Here is a 10,727-nt window from a genome sequence, read left to right on the forward strand (position 1 = left end):
AATCGTAATTAAACATTACCTCGATTAAGGCTACTTGGGTATGGCTTAAGGCTTGACTACACGGTGGTAGCGAAAATCAAAATCTGCTTTTGATAGCCTACCAGTGCCGCTCCACAAAACAAAAAAATATCTTAATTTGCTGTCTATGTTATTGTCAGTGTTGGGGGTAACGCAACTACGCAAATCAAAACAGTGTCTTAATTTGCCCTACTTCTTGACTGCAATGTAGTCATTTGACTGCTTGACATGTCATTTTTATTTTTCTGTAAAATAAACAAATACATCTGCTTTGTGCCGCAGAATTACATTCATATTTGGCTGACTGCAGACTCGCCACTTCCCTCCCCATATTCCAAGATTAAGATAGTATGAAGTGCTTTTTGTATAGGCTATCATAAAAAAAATCGTTATTTGCAATTTGACAAAACACTGGTCCTCATTTTGCGAATGCGAGGACGATATGAGCCTGTTGCATTTAATTAGATGTCCGAGTCACGCATAATGTTTGAAAACCACTGGCTCGTAATCAAAATAATTTAACACACGACAGTTGGATAGCCTACTTCATCATGTCCCCATGCCTACATTTTTGTGAGTAGCATAGAGATTGTTAAAAAAAACAATAAAGTATGGCTCTCCGTTTGGGACATCGAAAACTTATATTTTTAATAGACTACCGTCGAAGATGCTGACTTGCAAAAGCCTCGGGATAACACGTTATCTCCACTATCATCAGTCATGCCCCTTGATCAAATTGGGGAATGAAATAAAAGTTTGAGAACCACTGGCTTAACAAGTTACCTACAGTCCAGAACACAGAATCTGTTGCAATATTCTGATGATCGGCGATGATATCGGCAAACGTTTGTTTTCCAGAGTAAGAATTTCACTTCACCATGCACCTTCGACAATGAATAGCTCATTATACTTGTTACTTGTTACTGTTAAACGTAGGCCTACCTGGTATCATTACAAACATTATTCTGTGTCTAAAACTGGCATATTTTATGGCATTGTGTCATGTAAGTTCGTTGCAAAATCTAGAGAAATGTGTGAGGTGGTCAGCGGGGGACAATTGAGACACACATTGGATTGTGTTATTACTTGAACATTCCACACTATCCACAGCTGTGGTAGGCCTATCAGGGGCAGGAGGATTACTGTTAGCGCAGGCTTTATATACAATTCTTCAACAGAAGGCCTCGAATGTTGTCTTGTTTGTGGAGCGCTTTGCTTCGCTTCTGTAATCTCGGCTTCATTGAAAATGAGGGCTTCCCTCAATGACCCTCCGAGAATAAATAAAGGTTGAATGAATGAATGAATAAATTAATGCAGGCTTGCCTAAAATAAAAAAAAAATAAAGAATTGTTCCCTCGCGATTGGCTACGCATTTCAAAACATCGCAACGTAAAATGCCACAAAAAAGCTGTTTATGAATAGGTCTTAGTGAGTTAGGAGTCCTCTCGACCTGTCTCAGACTTAGGTGCTACTTTTAGGTCTAAAATGCTTCGTGAATTACTTTTTGTGAAAAAATTAGGAGTCCTAAAGTTAGGAGTGACACGCCCATTATTTTTAGGAGTTGCTCCTAAATTCGCCAGTTAGGAGCTACTTTTAGCCTTAAAATTCTTTGTGAATACAGCCCCTGTACAGCTCCTGTAGCTGCATAGGATTTCAAAACACGGCAAAATGCCGCAGGTTTGTGAATAGGTCTGTGAGTAAGGAGTCCTCTTGACTTCTTTTAAGCTGTCAGAGGTGGGAAGGTGTGATTTGTTGGGGGCAGGGACTGATTAACTGGGCACAAATGTCTGATGGCCCCCCTTCCCCCCAGCCAACGTGAATCGGGTGGTTAGTTAATAGGCCTATCGTGAAGATTTTTCCTGCCATCTAAGGCACGAGCGCATCTGTGAGGCCAAGCCTCACCAAGTAGCTTGTTTGTTTACAACTAACATTCCATTTAATTAAACTGCTTCATAGGCTATGCTGAAATAGTTTTCAACATTTTGAATATTAGTGTCGGGTGAATTGAAATGTTCTCAAAGTAGCCTTATGGCTGAAAGCTGCTTGGGATCCCTCCCCGTCAAGCAATATAACCATACAAACGCGCTTCCTGCACTCATTGTTTCAAAAGGAGTAATTTTGGCTTTGTCAGAACTGAAGAGCTGTGGACGGCATGGCACGGTATGCCCAATGAAAATAAATTAACGCAACACAACACAGACCCCGCTTCTCTCGCGTCAGTCACTGACATGAACGAAACACAGAACCCGCTTCTCTCACAGCAGTCACTGACAGTAACCTAGAATAAATGCATGGGGGAAAACACTTCCCCATGACAAAGACATCGTAAAACACTGAAAGTTAATATTTTGTCACTAGCAACATACATCTGTCCTTTGTCAAATGTATTATGTTCCAAGTAGCCTATGCGTAATTCTGCTTCATAAAGTTGAACAAATACATTTGCTTATTTCACAGAAAAATATAAATAGCCAGTTATGGTCTATAGCGCAGAGTTGGTAAGTTATGGTAGGCCAACTTGCAGTGAACATACAAACAGGGGAAATTCTTTCTCTTGTAGCTGAGTAGCCTCAGGTGCGCACGTAGACATAAGGCCGAACATGCAAGCGCCAATGAAGCGTGCTCTCACGACAATCACGCCGTTAAACTTAAATAGGTTAACATCACTCTAAGTTCGCCTAAAAACAAGGAAAACGATGATTTGAAGACATCTGTTTCGTTGGAAGGGCAAGGGGTAGCATCAGGGCAACACAGAGACAGGCCCGATGGCAGGGCTGTTATGAGAGTATTAAAATATGGGATATTCTACGGGAAAACATTAAAACGGCAAGACAGCGGGGGAAAGTTAAAATATGATAAACACGGAAAAAGTTGGCATGCCGTGCACAGGGATTATTTGTCATATTATTAATCACAAATGATTATTTGTGAAATTGTGCAAACAGGCGCAACAGATTTGAAAAGGAAGGACTGGTAGCATGCAAGCTCACGGGAAAGATTGATTTAAGAACGTTATCACAGTGTGTGGCTGTGGCGCGGGCGGAAGACAGCGACAATTGGCAGGGGAGGGTCATGTCTTTTTTAACAATTCTGTCGGAGGGTCATTGAACAATTTCTAGCAGGAAAGAGAGGGTCATGCAACTTGCAACTGAAGCACTCAAAATTCCTCCGGTGGCCCCTTCAATAAATAACGAACAGTTCCTAGATTGCTGCTGGGCTATATGTCTTGGTTCATGTCTGTTAACCACTCATTGCTGTCAAACGCATAGCCTATCTCGCGGTTGCATCCATTACAAACAAACATGCAATGTGAACGTCTGGGATTGGGGAGAGCACTAAATGCTCTACTGAATAAGCACAAAGTCAAACCTTTAAATGAAAAACACTCTTTAATAATCAAAAAATAAAAAATAATAAACCGCTAATGAAGTAAACTTGTGACCATCAAAAATTGTTTATCGCCTGTAACTCCGTGATAACAGGACGTAACAGGAAGGCATTTGGCTGAGCAACGGAGGTTAATATGCTCTATATTTTGTCCAAATGATGTCTGTCTATCATCGTTGCACTCGGAGAAAACCAGAATGTTTAATTTGTCCTGTGTTTCTTCTACGGCTGCAAACGGGATTCACTCACAGTTAACCAAATATTTCTTTATTAGGGCAGGGCAGGCATATTTCTGGCTATTAAATTATTTCTAAACCAGTCTGCTAAAGTCTGTAGTGAAGTCTGTGTAGGGTTTTCCAGGCTCCATTTCTTTGTACGAGACACCCTTCTCACTTGAGCCATCTACCGGTTGTTTGGGTTGTTGCAGCGTCTCACTGGAAAAATACAAATTAAAGTTGCGTGATCCCACGCGCGGACCGCGAGTGAAGCTGGCCAAGTCGAAGCACTGCCCACTGTACATTGTCTGTAAAAATTACAGCCCAAAAGGCTCTTTTAAAGAGCCACGGACCTGATTTCATTAAGACTCTTTCAAAAGACTCCAGTGTGACATGGAGACACATGTATAAAAATGACAAGTGACAAACTTAGATGGGAGGCGAGTGTGATTCACTGATATTAATATTAGCTGTGCTAGATAGACTTGCATGCATGTAACAAGGACAATGGGTCATGTCATGTACTGTAAGGAACATGGTACTGCAAATAAACAGAAACATAGCCTTTATTACACATTATAACAGAAAGCAAGATTAAAAGCCATTATTCTGTGTATTTGTGTTGCATTAGTCCCGCACGTGTCATTTGGTTGTCCTTTTCAACTCACTTTATCATTATAAATCCCATAAAACCTGAGAAAAATCACGACTCCCAATGCATTTCTATGGAGCCGTGTACTGCAGTTGTCGGAGTGTGTCTGCCTGTGCGGAGCTACTGGACTGCCATTGGCTCATCTGTGTTTGATGGGCGGGGATCAAATGGAATTGTAAAGTTAGAAATGCCATGGTTAAGGTGTCTTGCAACAGTGGGAGGTGAAGGCCCACATTTTATATGTCTGTGATGGTTAGTAGTGTACGGGTAAAGGGATGCTACCATTGGACCATTCTACCCAGTAAAATTGACAAACCACTTATGGTTCAGTCCGAGCCTATTTGTTTCCCATTTCTAAGTCCACATAGAATAGACAGACTGTAAGGAACTAAATTTGACAAGAAGTGCATTGAACTAGAATATGTACATTTTATGTTAAAAGAAGAAATTCAGCCAATTTTAACACCGAGCTCAATTGAGCATGTTCACAGAATACTGTTGGTAGGACAAATCGTGAAAAAATCATTGCTGTCTGATGTGAGTTAGCCAGCTACCAGCTAAAGCAGCCAAAGTCCATACAAGCTGTGCTATGAGGGCATACTAAACTGTACCTTTGTGCCTCCTAACAGACTCAAAATGTCAAGACAAGTGCTATGAACAGGGTCCTTACATGACATCACTGTGCATGTTCAACCAATAGTTGTGATGGAACAGTATAAATCCTGTGTTTGTACCCTCTGTCAGTCTACCTGTTTCCCTCCGTTTCTTCCTGTAGCATAAAGTCCATACTAGAGATGCACCGATTGCAATTTTTGGGCCGGTTCCGATTTCTGATTTTTCATAGAGTTTCACCTGCCGATACTGATTTTAGCCGATTCCGATTTCATTTCTTCTAACCATTTTACAGCACACACAAATAGTTTTTTTCTATCTTTTCTTTAATAGAACATGTTAAAGGAACACGCCACCCAATGTCAGTAGTAATATATGTTCTTACCTTAACTTTCACGAGTTGAGTCATACCTCTCCCGTATCGGTACGTGCACTCAAACGCTCTGGTGCGCAGCGCGAATGTGTTAGCATGTTGCTATGCTAGTGGGCTCAGACATAGCCAGACGTAGAAGTAATCAAAAACATCCACGTTTTCCCGATTTAAATACAGTTACAAGAGTAGTTGATTAAAATGTCTACGGTCAAACAAAATTAAACGGCAATTTCCCAAGCGAATAAATGGGAGAACTACAATGTGTGGCGCAATAGCACTTGGCAGTACTTCGACCTAGCGTAGTAATATTAATTAACACCTAATTGTAGATCCTATCCACCACAGAGTTTAGAATCAAGGCATGATCGGCCTCCCCCTCCCCTCTGAGCGAGAGAGAGGCACACACACACTAGAGATGCGCTGATGGGCTATTATTTCAACCATAACTGCATAGCAAAACTTATCATCCATCCACCATCCATCAGCACCAAAGTTTTTTGACCAATTTTCAAAACCGCACCCGCCCACCATCCGCTGGTTGTTTTAATGTATATGGGTGATGCAGCGCTGCTGACGTGAGGCTAGAAAGCTCTTGCCTGTTCTAGAAAGACTGATCCAATGCAGGGTTCCGGTCTGTGCGAGCATGGAGTAGCCACACTTACTTCACGCTCCCACCTACTATATAAATTCTAGTTCTCAGCTCCTTTTTATTCACACCGGCGAATAAACACCAATAACTGGTAACCCCCTACTGATCGACCTCAATGAGAAGATGGCCACAAAACCCAGCAGAGGTACGAAAAAGGACAAAATCGCTGCCAAAAATGACACAGCTGCTGGCCGCGTGGATATGGAGGCCATAGCTGCCATGCTTGAGGAGCACAGAGCAGCCCTTTCGACCGACTTCAAACCTGCGTTTTCAACCCTCGAGTCAAAATTGGTCACAATTCAATCGAAGGTAGAGGACCAGGAAAGACGGGTGCTTTCCCTCGAGTCTAATGCCAATGCAGTCAGCGAGAGTATCGGGGCTTTGGAGACTAGCTGCTCAGTGCTAGCCAATGAGAATGCTAAGTTACAAGCTAAGGTCTTGGACTTGGAGGGATGAAGCAGGAGGAATAACATACGTATTATCGGCCTACCTGAGTCTATTGAGGGCGCCCGTCCCACAGAATTTTTCGCCGGCCTCCTGGTGGAAGTTTTGGGGGAACAAGTTCTTACTTCAACACCAGAATTAGACCATGCCCATCGTGCCCTCACCTCCAAGCCAAGCCTGGGCGCGAAACCTCGATCAGTCGTCATCTGCTTTCACAAGTTCCAAACTCGAGACCTGGTGATTCGCGAATCCCGCAAGATGAGGGGCAGACTCCTGTATCGCGGCGATCCCATACACATCTTTGAGGACTACAGCCCCGATGTGTTGAACAAGCGGTCTGAATACCGGGACGTCATGAAAGAGCTCTACAATCTGGGTCTCAAGCCTGCTCTGCACTACCCAGCTAAGCTGTTTGTCACACTTAAACACGAAGGCAAGAAACGGCTTTTCTCTCCCCAGGAAGCCCGAGAGCTTGTCTCATCATATCGCCGTCCACAGCCAGACGAGTAGATGGAGCTCTTTAGTCGTTCTCAGCTGTTCCTCAGCTAAGACTTTGGGAGTCGGGGCCCATTTGGGGATTGTCCTACGTGCCATGAGTTTGACTTTTAAACGGCCGGCGGTTAGGTTTTGTAGGCTTTGCAGCAAAGTTACCTGTTTAAAGGTGCAATTTGTAGGATTGTTACCGAACGTTCTGTAGGCCAAAATCAAAACACTGGTGAACGTTCTCAAGACTACCAGACGCGAGCCTCTTCTGGGTTGCCAGATGGAATGAAGACTTAGCTAACGTTAGTTGACCTGCAGCTGCTTTAACGTTTCTCCAACCATGACCCAGCTACACATTAAGGAAACAATGAAAACAAAAAATACCTCTCTAACCAACGTAACATATTTAGCTGAAGTCACCGATGCAGATGAAGTTTAGCTGGCTACCTGTTGTGGAGAAATATGGCCAGCTCTGCGTCAGACTTGATATTCTTCATTTGACGAAGACATCACCATATCAGGAAGCTCCTCCGATGTCCACTTAATTTGTTTCTTGTTTTAATTTTGTAAATTTGCCTGCCTCTCGTAGGCGTTCATGACTACAACTGACAGCTATTGACAATTGGCCTTTGCTAATTTGGCAACCCAAATAGGAGGACGTGCTAGCCCATTATTAATACGCTATTCTAGAATGAATCGTTCAAAATATAAACGAAAATTCCAAGAGATTCCGCCCCGTAACTCATTTTTTTCATGGGTTTTACGGGTTAGAGTAATGTTGTCAAATAAGCCATTACGTCAATTCATCGTGTTTCCTTACTCTCTGACAACATATGGTGATCATTTTCTGAATGGTTACAGTTTATTTTCCATTATTTCCTACATACCGGACCTTTAATAAGCAAGTGCCTATAAGGTTTTGTTTTTTTCCCCTGATGTGCCATTCTTAAGTCTATTCTATATGTGCCTCATCACTATTGTGATTAGGCTACTCTTAACTGGGTGTTAACTTTGCCACCATTTCAATTTCATTTGTAAGCAAATGTCAACAGGTTATTCTAACCTTGCACAAACTAACTTTACAATGACATTTTGGTCTTAGACTCGCTGATGGCTTAAGCATTTCTCTGAACGTAGGAAGGGGTTTTACAACTAAAACTTGTTGGTTTCTACAAAGGTGTTTATTAATAGTCTTACTGTAAGTTATGGGGCATACTGTACAGTTTGGTGGGTTGCGAATTCGAGACACGAGAGCCCAAGAGATGCCTTCCAGCAGTTGGAGTTACCCTTTGGGTAGTCTCCTTGCTAGGGATGGGAGGGGGGTGGGTTATTGTTTAGGGTCTTCTTTTTCTTTGCCAGCTAATATATGTTACTTTTGCTTCCTCTGTGACAGTGCATGTTTACTTTACTTTACATACTTAGAAAATAGCACATAACATTTCTGCAACTCAGGTGCAAGCAATTTTTAACTCAATTCCAGACATTTCCAGTACTAACATTGTAATTGGGGGAGACTTCAACTGCGTGTTAGATCCTCTTCTAGATAAACAGTTTTCTAACTCCCTCCAAAAATCAAACTCCTGTATTCGCCTAAACACTTTGATTGAGAACCTCAATCTAGTTGATATATGGAGGCTGAGGCATCCAACTGTAAGGGACTATTCCTTCTTCTCTCCAGTGCATAAGTCATACTCCCGCATTGACTATTTCTTAATGGACTCTAAACTGTTAGCATTAGTGGACTCAGTAACATACCAACCCATTATGATATCAGACCATGCCCCTTTGGCCATGGTACTAAAAATTGGGGAGGTTAGAGCTAGACGCAATCAGTGGTGCCTTGACCCCACGCTCTTTTCAGATGAGCAGTTCACTAACATCTTACAAGAACAGATTTCTCACTTCATCACAGACAATGATACAGGCGATGTCAACGACTCCATTCTGTGGGAAACGCTAAAGGCTGTCATCAGGGGACATGTCATAGCCTATGTTTCCAGTAAAAGGAGAATGGAAGGCAGTAGACTCAAAGACATAGAACATGAGCTTTCTCTTCAAGAAGTTGTATATAAAAATAACCCCAATGATGCCACTCTTGAAACAATTACCAACTTAAAATATGAATATAACACTATCCTTTCGCAAAGAGTTGGCCAATTACTTGTAAAAACTCGACAAAATTACTTTGAGCTGGGAGGCAAGCCCCACAGACTCCTTGCAAGGCAGTTGCGACACTCGCAGGCTACACACGCTATTCATAAAATAAGAGACCATCAAGGTTACGTCACAACAGATCCAATCAAGATAAACAAGGCATTTGCTTCATTTTATGAGGACATGTACCAGTCTATTGTCAATGCTACTGATTCTCAGAAAATGAACAACTTCCTAGACAATAGCCAACTCCCCACATTAGACGAAGCAGCGGCCAAAGCGATGGATGCTGCCATAACCCTGGAGGAGATCCAAACTGCTATTTCTCAATTTCCTAATAATAAAGCCCCCGGCCCCGATGGGTTCACCATTGAATTCTACAAGAGATACTCATCTAATCTGGCCCCTCTGTTACTGCGCATGTTCACTCATTCTAGGGAAACCACAGAACTGCCTCCCTCACTGTACAGTGCAAACATTGCTCTGATCCTTAAAAAGGACAGGGATCCTTTGGAAATGGCATCATATCGTCCCATATCTCTCCTCCAGATGGAAACAAAAATACTCAGCAAAGTGTTGGCCAACAGACTCTGTAAATACATAGCCAGTTTGATACACCCCGACCAGACCGGATTTGTCCCAGGCAGACATATATATTTCAACCTACGTCGTCTATTCAACATTATATACCATAAACAAAAGGAGGAATCAGTGGTAATTGCATTAGATGCCGAAAAGGCTTTTGATTATATTGAATGGAGTTACATGCTGACTTCCCTGAAATACTTTGGCTTTGGTCCAGACTTTATTAAATGGATAGAAATGATCTATGCTCACCCCCAAGCCTCAATACTTACTAATGGTGACCTCTCCCAACCATTCCGTCTTCACAGGGGCGTCCGCCAGGGATGTTGGTGTTCACCCTATCTATTCAACCTAGCCATTGAAGCCCTAGCCAGTCAAATTAGATTGAACCAGGAGATAGCCCCAATCAAACTTCATGGCATAGAGAATAAGATATCCCTTTTTGCAGACGACATCACACTATTCCTGTCACACCCCAAAACATCCATCCCACCATTATCCCACCATTATTCTGGCTATAAGATCAATTGGGGAAAGAGTGAGCTAATGCCCATATCTGATGGAGTGGACTTAAACTTTCTGGGAACCGCTCCATTTAAATTAGCAAGAGACCAATTCAAAACTTTGGGTATCATTGCGACGCGGGAGCATGGAAAACTCAACAGTAACTGGGAATCCAAAATACAACAATTGAAACAGAATATTCAATTTTGGAACACACTGCCCATTTCTATGGTCGGGCGCATCAACGCTATAAAAATGGTTGTCCTTCCTAGATTTTCATACATTTTCCAGAGTATCCATTTTCCAGAGTATCCCTGTCTTTATTCCCCTCTATTACTTCAAAAAGCTGGACTCTATCATATCCTCCTTTCTATGGAACAATAAACTAGCCAGAATATCCAAAAAACACCTGTTTAAGTGTAGAGCGGAGGGAGGCTTTGGTTTACCTTACTTTAAGCTTTACTACTGGGCCACCAATCTGAATGCAATACTTTACTCGCGTAAAGGTTTCCCGACAGCCCACTACAATCAAGAAGATGTGCCCTCTTGGCTTCAGATAGAAATATCTGCATGTGGTGCCACCTCCCTCCCAGCACTCCTTAATAACCCTGCAAAAATAAAGACACCTCTCTATATAAAAAATCCAATTAT

The 10,727-nt window shown here is 42.3% G+C and overlaps 1 protein-coding gene across 1 annotated transcript in view; it reads left to right on the forward strand.

Moving 5' to 3' along the window:
- Positions 1-10,727, forward strand: part of ankmy2a (ankyrin repeat and MYND domain containing 2a) — a 101,393-nt gene that overhangs the window by 44,570 nt on the left and 46,096 nt on the right. The gene's annotated exons all lie outside the window — the stretch shown is intronic.

Source organism: Alosa sapidissima, chromosome 10 (genome assembly GCF_018492685.1).
Source record: "Alosa sapidissima isolate fAloSap1 chromosome 10, fAloSap1.pri, whole genome shotgun sequence".
In the NCBI taxonomy this organism is placed as follows: domain Eukaryota; kingdom Metazoa; phylum Chordata; class Actinopteri; order Clupeiformes; family Clupeidae; genus Alosa; species Alosa sapidissima.